This window comes from Schistocerca nitens, chromosome 5 (genome assembly GCF_023898315.1).
Source record: "Schistocerca nitens isolate TAMUIC-IGC-003100 chromosome 5, iqSchNite1.1, whole genome shotgun sequence".
NCBI classification, from domain to species: Eukaryota; Metazoa; Arthropoda; class Insecta; order Orthoptera; family Acrididae; genus Schistocerca; species Schistocerca nitens.
The window spans coordinates 236,004,006-236,020,194 of record NC_064618.1 but is presented as its reverse complement, the minus strand read 5'-3'; the positions used below and the strand labels follow the sequence as shown (position 1 = coordinate 236,020,194).

General features: G+C 44.1%; 1 protein-coding gene across 1 annotated transcript in view; it reads left to right on the top strand.

Annotated features, from left to right (window-relative positions):
- The window catches only part of LOC126260360 (chondroitin sulfate proteoglycan 4), a 577,728-nt gene that overhangs the window by 499,689 nt on the left and 61,850 nt on the right, over positions 1-16,189 (top strand). The gene's annotated exons all lie outside the window — the stretch shown is intronic.

Below are 16,189 nucleotides of genomic sequence, written 5' to 3'. Positions count from 1 at the left end.
CCGTAGAAATACTGGAACACCTGAGGCAATACTGACCTTATGACTTACCTTAGAAGAAAGATTAAGGAAAGGCAAATCTACGTTTCTAGCATTTGTAGACTCAGAGAATGCTTTTGACAATGTTGACTGGAATACTCTCTTTCAAATTCTAAAGGTGGCAGGGGTAAAATACAGGGAGCGAAAGGCTATTTACAATTTATACAGAAACCAGATGGCAGTTATAAGAGTCGAGGGACATGAAAGGGAAGCAGTGGTTGGGAAGGGAGTGAGACAGGGTTGTAGCCTCTCCTCGATGTTATTCAATCTGTATATTGAGCAAGCAGTAAAGGAAACAAAAGAAAATTTCGGAGTAGGTATTAAAATCCATGGAGAAGAAATAAAAACTTTGAGATTCGCCGATGACATTGTAATTCTGTCAGAGGCAGCAAATGTCTTGGAAGAGCAGTTGAATGGAATGGACAGTGTCTTGAAAGGAGGATATAAGAGGAACATCAACAAAAAGCAAAACGAGGATAATGGAATGTAGTCGCATTAAGTGGGGTGATGCTGAGGGAATTAGATTAGGAAATGAGACACTTAAAGTAGTAAAGGCGTTTTGCTAGTTTGGGAGCAAAATAACTGATGATGGTCGAAGTAGAGAGGATATAAAATGTAGACTGGCAATGGCAAGGAAAGCGTTTCTGAAGAAGAGAAATTTGTTAACATCAAGTATAGATATAAGTGTCAGGAAGTCATTTCTGAAAGTATTTGTATGGAGTGTAGCCATGTATGGAAGTGAAACATGGACGATAAATAGTTTGGACAGAAGAGAATAGAAACTTTCGAAATGTGGTGCTACAGAAAAATGCTGAAGATTAGATGGGTAGATCACATAAATAATGAGGAAGTATTGAATAGTATTGGGGAGAAGAGAAGTTTGTGGCACAACTTGACCAGAAGAAGGGATCGGTTGGTAGGACATGTTCTGAGGCATCAAGGTATCATCAATTTAGTATTGGAGGGCAGCGTGGGGGGTAAAAATCGTAGAGGGAGGCCAAGAGATGAATACACTAAGCAGATTCAGAAGGATGTAGGTTGCAGTAGGTACTGGGAGATGAAGAAGCTTGCACAGGATAGAGTAGCATGGAGAGCTGCATCAAACCTGTCTCAGGACTGAAGACCACAACAACAACAACGTGTAATACCTTTCATGTTTCCTGCAGAGAATTGCAGCATACAAAACTGTTTAGGCAGTGTAAAAAGCAGCCAAGCATTGGATGTTTCCCTTATCTCCTTAAATTTTTTGTTCTACGTTGCGGCATACATGATCACTTCAGGCAAATGTAAACACCGTAAGTGTAACACTTCAGGTTCACAGCACCTATCCCCGTTTTTGCTCGTAAGCTTTGCCCACAGGTGTAAGTCCACCGATCACTATCAGTGAAATACTGTTTATAGTTTATGGGTGGGGACTCATGAAGTAAAAGAAATAAAGTTAAGATACTACAATTTTATTTCACAACAAGCAGACACATGTCACTCACGCTTTCACGGCAATTGATTCAATGTGGCTGACATGCTCTCAACCTAAACTCGCTAAATAAATTTTATAGCAGCTAACGATAACTGACTGAAGTGTGTCTCATACGAGAGATTCAGCTGTTGTTGCGTGTAGCTGTTGCATGTTGGTGCCTGAATACGTGCATGGCATTCTGTCCTGTTTGTATTGAGATCTACACTCCTGTCTCAAACGCATGTAATTACTTCATAACTAACAGGTCACAAAGCATTACAACATTACTCTTGTCAGGCCAGATTCGAATATAATACCGGATGTGTATATTCGATTGACTCACAGACATCCGCACTTGTAAACCTATTGTTGTTATGGTACCAAAAACATCAGAAACTTAAAATCATGGAGCAGTCAGAACCCAGTAAGACATAGAAATGTAAGTGTAATAGCGCGTGGAGATAGCTGAGGAGCCAGACACATTCCAGTGTGTAGGACTGTGGTGATCGATCCTTTATACATAACCTTAAGCAGGTATCTGTAATTATAATTGAAGCTTTTGAATGAAATAATACGCAGTGCCTGTAAAATAGTTTTATTCAAAGTCACGACCGTTCTCATGTCAATTGAAGACGCATCCTCGGGTGATCTGTACAGAAATTACTAAAGAAAAAAAAAGTTACAAAGAATTCTTAACAATTCTGAGGAATAAAGGGATACTGAAGTACAGTATCGTATTAACCTTACCGGAAAAATACTCAATAGGGTTGAGTAACTCATAGCGAAAGGATAATTGCCTTAGAGCCATTCTCCGTCATTCACGGCCAATTTATAAAACACATAGCGTGCTAAGGGTGATAGTCCATAGTTAAAATGAAGGCGATTGCGTAGAACCTATAGAAGTAAATCTTGGATAAAGACAACGTGCGCAGACAAAGTTATACGAGTAGACTAGTGACAGAGCGAGACAATTCCATGCATGAACGTAATAAAAGGAAAGAGACTTACCGTCCCACGAGCGAGAGGCAGAGGCAAGACTGTACCGACCGCTCTGCAATGCGGAAGATGTTAACAGGTGGTGTCAAAGGTGACGGCTATACAACCGTCGCTATAGAAGGCGAGAATACTGGTGGGGAGTAGGGGGGGGGGGGGGCAGCTGAACTTGTGCTAAACCACTTACAAACTAGTATAGAAAAGACTGAGCCCCATCTATAAAAAACTGAAAGTCGAAAATTAAAATGCAATGTTATTAAAGCATGAGTGGTAAAACAAATTTCCTCTTCCTAACAATATATAATACAGTGTCATTGAAAAACGTAAAGGGCAAATCTAATATTGACGCCTCTAAAAGTGGTAACATAATATGTGTTACCAGTGGCAAATTAGATACTGCTTGAGATAAATCATCGAAAAGTAGCATAGGTAAAAGTCAACTTACCACACACCATCGCATTATTAGGACTATAACCGTTCTTCCATTAAACAGGGATTCTCACCCAAAAATCACTTAAAACTTTGTAACACTTAACTTTCGAAGTATTTTCTTTTCGACCAGGCACGCAGCATAGATTACGTCATAATATGAGATTTATAATGAATAATTCCAGGTAAGCTGGAAATATTCCTGTTAGTGAAGTTTCGTCTGCCCTAGACGCTTGTTTCGGCTATAATGCCATTATTAAGTAAACCAGTAGTAGATGGATACATTTGGTGAGTCTACTTACGTTTATAAAAGTTATACATAACGGTCTGTTTACATCTAGTTGGAACAGATGCCCACATTGCATTAGTGAGTAAACTGTCGACTATTCGTTGCTAAATTAGTATAATCACGTGAGTTCTATTTGTGTACAACATTTTCGTGAAAGACTGTTGACAGCTAAACTGACAGTTTATTCTTGGTGATACTTTATATTTACTAGCAAAGTTTTCTAAATAAATCAACAAGTAACATTACGAACGTGTCATGTGATAGAATAAACTTTTTGTAAAAATGATAGTATGTATTCATAAATCAGTTATTTCAGCCACCGAAAAACTCATGCATATATCAGAAGATAAAACACCCACTTGCACTTAACCGTATGCAAATAAGTAACATTCCGGCTGTATTTGCAGGAAATGAAATTTCCAAAAACTGCAAGTTAGTTCGTTCGTTAGCGAACAGCAAACATTCAGCGTTTCGTACAAGGATGCTATCGCAAATGGAAATTGCAGATGTCATCTAACGTGCTGTTCATCTAAAATTACCAGCTGTTTTATTTCGATAGCTGTTGGATGAAAAACTTCATCTGACTTACAGCTATAGAACAGAACGCCGCTTTAATTTCGGAACACTTCGGATATCGAAGAGGTAATAACCAATACAATAATTTGTGATTAAATATTTTCTACAAAGAGCTGAAGTTGTGGAATGTAACTTGCTGAAAATTATACAGTCAAATGATTCCACAGTTTTGTCGTTTTTTACAGTAGTAGTATAACGCTTCAGATACGTTTTACTTCTTATTTGGCCGCCGGCTAAGGAATCCATTTAATGAAGTGAGTCGAGACTGGATATTTAAGACGCGCCATCTCGCGTTTCGTCCCCCTCTTGCCATTTATAGCGCATAATAAAGTTTGATGAAGAAGATGCGATGGAGACAAAGATGTGAAGCGGTGCAGGGAAGGGGCGCCGCGATGTGGGGGTGGTACGACGCAAGTAACGGCCGGTGGTGAGGTTGCGGACGGGTCGCCGTACGCCGGTCACGAACTCTTCGCGAGTATAACAGTTTTTATTACCTCTGTAGCTTAATTGTTTCTTGTTAAGTCGCTCGGCGCGGATGGGAGCAGCTCGCAGATATTGTCTCGCCAGAGGGAGCGGTAGGGGCCGGGGGGGGGGTCAGAGGAGGGGGGGGGGGGCAAGAGACGGCCCCTCCTTGAGCCCCCCCCCCCCTCCAGGCGTGCGAGCAGACTTCCGGAATAAATCTGGAGGGCGGATTTATGGCGGCGGCCTGCGCGCCGCTTCCGCCTCGCGGCTGCTTTATTGTTTTGTTATAGAGTCAACATATTCGGCCGTTTATTGCTTCCCGGGGGAGATTTTCATGCGGCGCGGCAACCGACATGTCAGGCGAGCGACCCGGTTTCCTTATTCCGAGCCGGCAGGTATCGGCTGGCTGGCGAGATTGGGTCGGCAGCGATATTGCGCGGATATTTTCGGGCCAGCCGCGCGTTGCATCGCCAATGTGGCGGCGCTGGCTGGCGAGTCCAGAGGAGTCCGCGGCTGCACCCGAGTCCCTCCTTTCGAATTTCATCGCTTAATCCCAGCACGTAAGTACGGGTGCACCTATATTCTGCTGGCATTTTTGAAGCCAACAGAAGAATAATGAGAAGGCAGACTATACAAAGTACACAGGAACTGCGTTTAAGAAGTGCTTCAGGTATGTTTCACTTCCATGAAAATATACATAATTTCTTTAATTTCTTATAAATGTGAAATTTTTTGGGGCTTTCATAATAAAAACTCTTTGCAGTTCATAGTCACTGTCCACTTTGAATCGCTAGTCCTTGTATCATCTTACACGATCAACGCGTTTTGACCAACGCCATCATCACCAAGTTCCGTCATTTGACTTCAAAAATGGTTCAAATGGCTCTGAGCACTATGGGACTTAACATCTTAGGTCATCAGTCCCCTAGAACTTAGAACTACTTAAACCTAACCAACCTAAGGACATCACACACATCCATGCCCGAGGCAGGATTCGAACCTGCGACCGTAGCAGTCGTGCGGTTCCGGACTGAACGCCTAGAACCGCGAGACCACCGCGGCCGGCCCTCATTTGACTGTATAGATCTTTTATTCTACTGTACATTCATGATTTCGGGATTTGCCTAATTTCAAATACCATAATATTTATCAAAAAAATGTTCAAATGTGTGTGAAATCTTATGGGACTTAACTGCTAAGGTCATCAGTCCCTAAGCTTACACACTACTTAACCTAAATTATCCTAAGGACAAACACACACACCCATGCCCGAGGGAGGACTCGAACCTCCGCCGGGACCAGCCACACAGTCCATGACTGTAGCGCCCTACACTGCTCGGCTAATCCCCCGCGGCGTTTATCATGATAAGACTTTCTATAAACGAAGTCCTTATCGAACTATATTAAAACATGGTTATATAATGCAGGTGCCACAACATAAAAACGGGAACATATTGACAAAAACGTCTGGCACAAATAAAACAAACGTATGTGACATACACTGGATAATTGTGCGATAAAATGGTCACCAAAATCAGTCGTTACATGTACGGGCACCATTATCTCAAACCATATTGTCGAATTTACAAAGCCGGCCGAAGTGGCCGAGCGGTTCTAGGCGCTACAGTCTGGAACCCCTCGACCGCTACGGTCGCAGGTTCGAATCCTGACTCGGGCATTGGTGTGTGTGATGTCCTTAGGTTAGTTAGGTTTAAGTAGTTCTAAGTTCTAGGGGACTGATGACCTCAGAAGTTCAGTCCCATAGTGCTCAGAGCCATTTGAACCATTTTTTAAAAATTTACTAATGCGATGGAAGCCAAAGATGAACATCAGAGGTTAACAAGTTTATGTGGTGTGGTCTATGGCTGACGCCAGAGTCTGTTTGTTTAGAAACAATTTCGTACAAAATTAAATACACGTCTGTCAGTCTATCCCGAGAGGTAGTAGCGTTCAATTTTGCAGTTAAAAATTCAAAAATCTGCTATTGTTTCCGAATCCATGTGCTTGCAATGCGTTGCGCTATGTCGCTGGTTATGAATGACAGTTTGTGTGGCCAAAGTACCTAACATCACTTTTAATATTTGAGCCATTAATACCAATATTTTGTGCTCTTTGTGAGTTTTATTCTGTATAGCGCTCGTCATGTAATGAATAAATTCCGAAATTATCAAGTGTTGAACACTCTCCCTGTCCTTTTTTGTGAAAGACATTTATTGTAATTACTCTCTTTCTATGTCAGTAATGCTGCTTTCGCTATTTGACCATTCTTTTATTTCTTTTCTGCAGTATTGCAGTTTATGGTGTGTGGTCGTTTAAGAATGTGATTTATTATTATATGCTAATCAGTAACATCACATACTGCAAACACGCCGGCAACGTCATATTGAACAGTTGATCGTACAGTGATCATCATCACGTGGCGTTGATATGATGGTCACTATATACTCAAAATGGCAAAATCAGTATCATTGAGGCAATTACATATGACTGTAATTCCCAAAAATAAGAAAATCATGAAATCGAAAACATTTACTTCCGATTGAACTAAAATAAATCGAAATTTGTATTGTTACCTACTGTTTTTATATCGGTCGGTGCATAGTTTCGCGCCGTTTTTACAATGCTAGCAGCACAGGTTTACGAGATTTTTTTTAATGCCAACAGCGTGTCGTCTTAGCTGCTTAGTATATACAGTAGGTGTCTTTGTTTCATTTTTTGGTAATAATTCATGATGAGCAATCCCTGTGTACCTCCACCAAATGCACAGCATGATTTTCTGACGGTGTGAGCTATCCTTCGCATGGGGTATTTCCTTTTTGCGATGGGCTGAGCCACTCTTTCCTCTTCTTTAAGTTCACATTTAGGCACCACTTCTGTCACCTGCTGCAATCTTCCCAAACAATGATTTTCGCCAATGACAAGTTAAATGATAACAGGCTGGCAACGATGAACGTACGGTTCCTCGCTGATTTTCCGTTGTTGTCGCTTAACACATAGAATGGATATTGTACTACGAACGGATCAGCAGACACAGTGTAATTAACTCCAGACAACAGAAGGCCTTACGATTTATCCACATACACTCCTGGAAATGGCAAAAAGAACACATTGACACCGGTGTGTCAGACCCACCATACTTGCTCCGGACACTGCGAGAGGGCTGTACAAGCAATGATCACACGCACGGCACAGCGGACACACCAGGAACCGCGGTGTTGGCCGCCGAATGGCGCTAGCTGTGCAGCATTTGTGCACCGCCACCGTCAGTGTCAGCCAGTTTGCCGTGGCATACGGAGCTCCATCGCAGTCTTTAACACTGGTAGCATGCCGCGACAGCGTGGACGTGAACCGTATGTGCAGTTGACGGACTTTGAGCGAGGGCGTATAGTGGGCATGCGGGAGGCCGGGTGGACGTACCGCCGAATTGCTCAACACATGGGGCGTGAGGTCTCCACAGTACATCGATGTTGTCGCCAGTGGTCGGCGGAAGGTGCACGTGCCCGTCGACCTGGGACCGGACCGCAGCGACGCACGGATGCACGCCAAGACCGTAGGATCCTACGCAGTGCCGTAGGGGACCGCACCGCCACTTCCCAGCAAATTAGGGACACTGTTGCTCCTGGGGTATCGGCGAGGACCATTCGCAACCGTCTCCATGAAGCTGGGCTACGGTCCCGCACACCGTTAGGCCGTCTTCCGCTCACGCCCCAACATCGTGCAGCCCGCCTCCAGTGGTGTCGCGACAGGCGTGAATGGAGGGACGAATGGAGACGTGTCGTCTTCAGCGATGAGAGTCGCTTCTGCCTTGGTGCCAATGATGGTCGTATGCGTGTTTGGCGCCGTGCAGGTGAGCGCCACAATCAGGACTGCATACGACCGAGGCACACAGGGCCAACACCCGGCATCATGGTGTGGGGAGCGATCTCCTACACTGGCCGTACACCACTGGTGATCGTCGAGGGGACACTGAATAGTGCACGGTACATCCAAACCGTCATCGAACCCATCGTTCTACCATTCCTAGACCGGCAAGGGAACTTGCTGTTCCAACAGGACAATGCACGTCCGCATGTATCCCGTGCCACCCAACGTGCTCTAGAAGGTGTAAGTCAACTACCCTGGCCAGCAAGATCTCCGGATCTGTCCCCCATTGAGCATGTTTGGGACTGGATGAAGCGTCGTCTCACGCGGTCTGCACGTCCAGCACGAACGCTGGTCCAACTGAGGCGCCAGGTGGAAATGGCATGGCAAGCCGTTCCACAAGACTACATCCAGCATCTCTACGATCGTCTCCATGGGAGAACAGCAGCCTGCATTGCTGCGAAAGGTGGATATACACTGTACTAGTGCCGACATTGTGCATGCTCTGTTTCCTGTGTCTATGTGCCTGTGGTTCTGTCAGTGTGATGTATCTGACCCCAGGAATGTGTCAATAAAGTTTCCCCTTCCTGGGACAATGAATTCACGGTGTTCTTATTTCAATTTCCTGGAGTGTATTAAGTACACGATTTTCTTCCTGAAATCTTAAAAAAAAAGGCGTGTAATTGCTTTGGCACAAAAAGAAACATAACATTTAGTTGCAAATTATACTCTTCAATCTCATCAAAAAATTAAAGTTGTCACTCACCTCTAGCACACTGCAGTATATATTTGCTAGGGAATATAGATGAAACTACTTGCATCAGCATATCATTTAGAATATTCATCATCCCGTTATCTTCGAACCGCCCTGATAGCCGTGATTGTTACAGCGCCGCTTCCGACACGGGGAGGGGAGCCGGCCCTGGATGGAATCCGCCGGAAGGCTGACGATGAACGTCGATGTGCCGACCAGCCTGAATGTGGTTTTTAGGTGGTTTTCCACATCCCCTAGGTGAATACAGGGTTGGTATGAGTTACAAGTTTCACAAACACACATTCCCTCACTCTCACACGCGTACAGTTGACGTACATATCGTCGTTGGGGTAACGCGGTGGCGACAGGATGGGCATCCGGGCAGTCCTTGAATTAACGAAGCCCGTTTCATTACTAACTATGCCGACCACACACCGATACCGGAAAAAGCTACAAGAAAAAGATTATGGAGTTAACTTCGCAACTTTAGCAATTAATGTAATGTGGTTCTGATGACCATTCTTGAAATTATCATATCGATATTCCCTGGCATGTTCACAAAACTTAACAAGTTCACTCAAGAGAAAGAGTGCTCTTATATGAACACAACATCGAATAATATGGAACTTCTATTAAATTAGTAAGGGAGTCCAAGACTATTTACAAACGCGTAGGTGTATAAGAAATATTTGAATACATCTGGATGGAAACATACTCCTTAGATCCACATCTGTCTCCAGTACACTACAGTGAACTCATACAATTTTTGACAGTGTCCCTCGCCTCAGGAATTCATATAGGCCTTTACCACCAACATGTCATTAACTGACATTTAATTATAACAAATCGTACCAAGACTGATGTGTTTCTGATAAATCTTCAGTGCACTGGTGCCCTGAAAAGGCATTCTAACATAACACAGAAATAATAACATGAAAAAAAAACAAAATACGAAAATTCTGTTGATCACTCATAAGACATTTCACGTCATTTCATTACAACAAATTGTACCAATATGTACGTTACCGAAAGATTATCAATCTGCTGGTAGTTTGGATCAGAATATATTCTCTGGAGAAATTAGTGCCATTTGAAATTTGTCGACTACTATAGAATTTCGTGTTCGTATAGAATTTTATCCACAAGACTAGTCTGCAATTGACAAGTAAGTCAAGTTATTTCTCTATGCTACGGTCGCAGGTTCGAATCCTGCCTCGGGCATATATGTGTATGATGTCCTTAGGTTAGTTAGGTTTAATTAGTTCTAAGTTCTAGGCGGCTGATCACCTCAGCAGTTAAGTCCCATAGTGCTCAGAGCCATTTTGAACTATTTCTCTACCTTTCCACTCGCGAACAGTGCGGTGGAAAAACGAATACTTAAATCTTTCCGTGCGAACTCTGATTTCTATAATTTTATTAAAATGATCATTTCGTCCAATTTTGGTGGGTACCAACAAAATATTTTCGTATTCAGAAGAGAAAGTTTGTGATCGAAATTTCACAGAAAGATCCCTTTATTTTCATAATTGCCACCACAACTCGCATATCATATCCGTGACACTCTCTCCCCTATTTTGCCATAATACTAAACAACCTGCACTTCTTTGAACTTTTTCGGTGTCCCCCGGTTAATCACATCTGACTTGGATCGCACACAGCGCAGCAATACTCTAGGAGACGACAGGCAAGCCTAGTGTAGACAGTCTCTTCAGTAGACCTGTTGCATCTTCTAAGTGTTCTAACAATAAATCTCAGTCTTTGGTTCGCTTTCTTCACAACATTGTTTATGTGATCGTTCTAATTTAAGCCATTTGTAATAGCAACCCTGAAGTATTTAGTTGAGTTCACAGCTTTTAGATTTGTGTGATTTTCATAGATTTAGCGAAATCAATTGCTACTTCTCGGACAATACTGATATCTTCTGCAAATCGTTTGGCAATTGGGTTTGATTACCTGAGGACATCAAGAGACGGAAAATGACAGCATCATATGCTAACAAACTAAGAGGACTGCTCAGATTGTCTCCTCAATCGTTTATGTAGATTAGGAACAGCAGATGCTCTGTAAGATTCCTTGCGGGACGATAGATATCACTTCTGTTTTACTTGATGACTTTCCGTCATTTACCACGAATTGTGAAGTTTCCGACAGAAAATCACGAATCCAGTCATACAACTGAGGCGATACTCCGTAGGTACGCAATTTTATTAGAAGTCGCTTGTGAAGAGCGGCGTCACAAGCCGTCTCGAAATCTAGAAATATGAATTCAATTTGACATCATCTGTCGACGGCACTCGTTACTTTGTGTGAATACAGAGCTAGTTGTGTTTTACAAGACCGACATTTTTTGAACTCGTGCTGACTATTTACTAACAACCTATTTTCAAAAATGGTTGAAATGGCTCCACTATGGGACTTAACTTCTGAGTTCATCAGTCCCCTAGAACTAAGAACTACTTAAACCTAACTAACCTAAGGACATCCCACACATCCATGCCCGAGGGAGGATTCGAACCTGCGACCGTAGCGGTCGCGCGGTTCCAGACTGTAGCGCCTAGAACCGCTCGGCCACCTCGGCCGGCAACCTGTTTTCCTCGAGGTTCTAAAATCCTACTACAAATAGACGTTAGTGATAAGCCTGTGTAATTCAGAGGATAGCCCCATTTCCTGTCTTGAGTATTGTTGTAACCTGTGCAACTTTCCAGCCCTTAGTTACTGATCTTTCGCCTAGCGAAGACTCGTCGTTTTATATCACTTCCCTGTAAGCTGCGAGTGACAGTAGCTTCTCCCACCAGTAGTTCAAGCCTCGGCTGTATGAAACGGCGAGCCAACGAACGCTGGCAACACGGCGCATGCGCGGGGATGCAAAGTAGTGGCAAAGCCGGCGCTAGCAGTTAGGCCGCCCTAATATCGGATGGAGGGCGCCGCTTGACGGTGGGGCACGGCACGGCACGGCCATCGCGTAACGACTCTGTCTTTATGTGCGCCGCCAGGAAATGAACCCATCCCGGCTGCCCGTTCCTCCAGCAGCCCCAGCTTGGCGGTCGCGCCACGTGCGGCGAGTGCTGTGCCTGGATAGTGCCCTTACTCCCACTATAAACTGATGCGTGTAGCCAGAGACGCCATTACGAACGCCAGATACCACTCTGCCCACCCTGTGCAATAGTTGCAATGACTCGGTTTCTGTACTGGAGGAGCCAACTTCGGCTAGCGTTGTGACAAACGTCGGATAAAATTTAGTCTCCCCCAGCAGATACAACGCTGTTACATTGCAAACCGTCTATAACCTAGATGGTGGCCTGAGTACTGAGAGGAAGTGGATGCATAACTTACTTCACGTATGCCATAAACCGTTGAAGCACTCAGAGGTTCGCAGATCCCTCAGAGATGCCAAACTGCGAGGGTGTTGACGTTTCAATCATTGTTCCAGATAAATTCTGAGATCTCTGTGGAATGCAGTCCGAGATGAATATACACCAATGTTATATGATAATTTAAGGGGCTGTAATATCGTGGAACAAAGTAGAACAGAAGGTGGCTGCCAAGGGGGTTGGCATGGTGCATAGCCTGTCCTGCTTAGCCACATTGTTTTCGTGGTTTTCAGTCCGCAAACTGGTTTGGTGCAGCTGTCCGTGGTACTCTATCCTGTGCGAGCCTCTTCATCTTTCTGAATCTGCGTACCCTTTTCATCTCTTGGTCTCCCTCTACGATTTTTACCGCCCACAGTTCCCTCCAATACTAAATTGGTGATCCCTTGATATCTCACAATGTTTCCTATCAACAGAGCCCTTATTCTAGTCAGGCTGTGCCACAAATTTCTTTTGTCCACAATTCTTTTCTGTACTTTCTCATTAGTTATTTGATCGACCCATCTAATCTTCAGCATTCTTCTGTAGTACTACACTTCGAAAGCTTCTGTTGTGGTTTTATCTGAACTGTTTCATTTCCATTCATGGGTACACCCTAACTTTTAAATCTATGTTCGATGTAAACAAAGTTTTCTTCTTCAGAAATGATTTTCTTGCAGCTGCCAGTCCACATACAGTATCCTCTCTATCGTACTTCGGCCATCATCAGTTATTTTGCTGCCTATATAGCAAAACTTACCTCTCTCTCAGTGTGCAGATTCAATAACATCAGGGACAGGCTGCAGCATGTCCCGCCTATCTTCGAAGATAAGTCGTAGGGCCAATATTGGCTCGCGTGAAATACAAATTGACCTTCCCCGACGTCAGCTTCTCCCAGTTGTACGATTATTCTGTGAATAATTCAAGTTAATATTTTGCAACCACATCATATTAAACTGAAAGTTCGATAGTTTTCACAGCTGTCAGAAACTGCTCTCCTTGGAATTGAAATTGCTCCGTTCTTCTTGCAGTCTGAGGGTGTTTTGTCTGTCTTGTACACCTTGCTCACTATATGGAATAGTATTGTCATGGCTGCCTCTGCCAAGGCTTCAGTAGCTCTGCCGGAATATCGTCTACTCCCGGGGTCGTATTTCGACTTAGATGTTTCAGATCTTTGTATAGTGTAGGGCACCCGCGGGCATGCAGAAGTGCCGGAACACGTGCATGAATTCGACTAATGTCTGAAGTAGTGCTGGAGGGAACCGACACCATGAATCCTGCAAGGCTGTCCATAAATTCATAAGATTACGAAGGGGTGGAGATTTTTGAATAGCACGTTGCAAGGCATCCCAGATATCCTCAAAAATGTCCATGCCTGGGGAATGTGGTGGCCAGTGGAAGTGTTAAAACTCAGAAGAGTGTTCCTGGAGCAACTTTGTAGCAATTCTGGATATGTGGGGTGTCGCATTGTCCTGCTCGAATTTCCCAAGTCCGTCGGAATGCACAATGGACGTGAATGGATGCAAGTGATCAGTCGGGATGCTTACGTACGTGTTACCTGTCAGAATTGTATCTAGACGTATCAGGGGTCCCATATCACTCCAACTACTCACGCCCCAACCATTACAGAGCCTCCACCAGCTTGAATACCCCTTGCTGACATGCAGGGTCCATTGATTCATGAGGTTGCCTCCATCCCCGTACACGTCCAATCGTTCTATACAATTTGAAACGAGACTCGTCCGACCAGGCAATATGTTTCCAGTCATCAACAGTCCATTGTCGGTTTTGACGCTACTTCGGAGATATTGTATCCCATCGCTCGTGCGCCGACTATTATACCTCGTTCAAACTCACTTAAATCTTAATAACCTGCCATTGTAGCAGCAGTAAGCGGTCTAACAACTGCACCAGACACTTGTTGCTTTATGTAGGCGTTGCCGACCGCAGGACCATATTCTTCCTACAGGGTGTTTCAAAAATGACCGGTATATTTGAAACGGCAATAAAAACTTAACGAGCAGCGATAGAAATACACCGTTTGTTGCTATATGCTTGGGACAACAGTACATTTCCAGGCAGACAAACTTTCGAAATTACAGTAGTTACAATTTTCAACAACAGATGGCGCTGCAAGTGATGTGAAAGATATAGAAGACAACGCAGTCTGTGGGTGCGCCATTCTGTACGTCGTCTTTCTGCTGTAAGCGTGTGCTGTTCACAACGTGCAAGTGTGCTGTAGACAACATGGTTTATTCCTTAGAACAGAGGATTTTTCTGGTGTTGGAATTCCACCGCCTAGAACACAGTGTTGTTGCAACAAGATGACGTTTTCAACGGAGGTTTAATGTAACCAAAGGACCGAAAAGCGATACAATAAAGGATCTGTTTGAAAAATTTCAACGGACTGGGAACGTGACGGATGAACGTGCTGGAAAGGTAGGGCGACCGCGTACGGCAACCACAGAGGGCAACGCGCAGCTAGTGCAGCAGGTGATCCAACAGCGGCCTCGGGTTTCCGTTCGCCGTGTTGCAGCTGCGGTCCAAATGACGCCAACGTCCACGTATCGTCTCATACGCCAGAGATTACACCTCTATCCATACAAAATTCAAACGCGGCAACCCCTCAGCGCCGCTACCATTGCTCCACGAGAGACATTCGCTAACGATATAGTGCACAGGATTGATGACGGCGATATGCATGTGGGCAGCATTTGGTTTACTGACGAAGCTTATTTTTACCTGGACGGCTTCGTCAATAAACAGAACTGGCGCATATGGGGAACCGAAAAGCCCCATGTTGCAGTCCCATCGTCCCTGCATCCTCAAAAAGTACTGGTCTGGGCCGCCATTTCTTCCAAAGGAATCATTGGCCCATTTTTCAGATCCGAAACGATTACTGCATCTCGCTATCTGGACATTCTTCGTGAATTTGTGGCGGTACAAACTGCCTTAGACGACACTGCGAACACCTCGTGGTTTATGCAAGATGGTGCCTGGCCACATCGCACGGCCGGCGTCTTTAATTTCCTGAATGAATATTTCGATGATCGTGTGATTGCTTTGGGCTATCCGAAACATACAGGAGGCGGCGTGGATTGGCCTCCCTATTCGCCAGACATGAACCCCTGTGACTTCTTTCTGTGGGGACACTTGAAAGACCAGGTGTACCGCCAGAATCCAGAAACAATTGAACAGCTGAAGCAGTACATCTCATCTGCATGTGAAGCCATTTCGCCAGACACGTTGTCAAAGGTTTCGGGTAATTTCATTCAGAGACTACGCCATAATATTGCTACGCATGGTGGATATGTGGAAAATATCGTACTATAGAGTTTCCCAGACCGCAGTGCCATCTTTTGTTGAAAATTGTAACTACTGTAATTTCGAAAGTTTGTCTGCCTGAAAATGTAATGTTGTCCCAAGCATATTGCAACAAACGGTGTATTTCTATCGCTGCTCGTTTAGTTTTTATTGCCGTTTCAAATATACCGGTCATTTTTGAAACACCCTGTATATACATATCTCTCTTTTTGAATACCCATGCCTATACCAGTTTCTATGGCACTACAGTTTCCTTTTTTGGTATTGGGTTCTGGATATCCTAATGGTATCCAGCGATTTCCAGTTTTCGCCTGTATGGCGCTGCCACCGCCTCCATTTTGACACACAGTTATAATGAGGGCATGTCCAGCATGGTCTCCATCCCAGCAGCTGGCATGCTCATAATTCCACCTGGAGCGGCTAAGTAGGAAAAGGAAGAGAACACCTGTTATGGCTAAGAGGAAAAGGAAGAGAAGGAAAAATAGTACGTAAATGTGGACTGGAGGAAAGGAATGGAAGAGGAAGCTGCCTGCGTAGTGTTTTGCACAGGCCATAATTTAATCATTGCTAATGCTTGGTCTAGGAATCGGAAAAGAGGGTTGCATACGTGGAAGAGTTCTGTAGACACCCGGAAGGTTTCGTATTGATTACATAATGGTTAG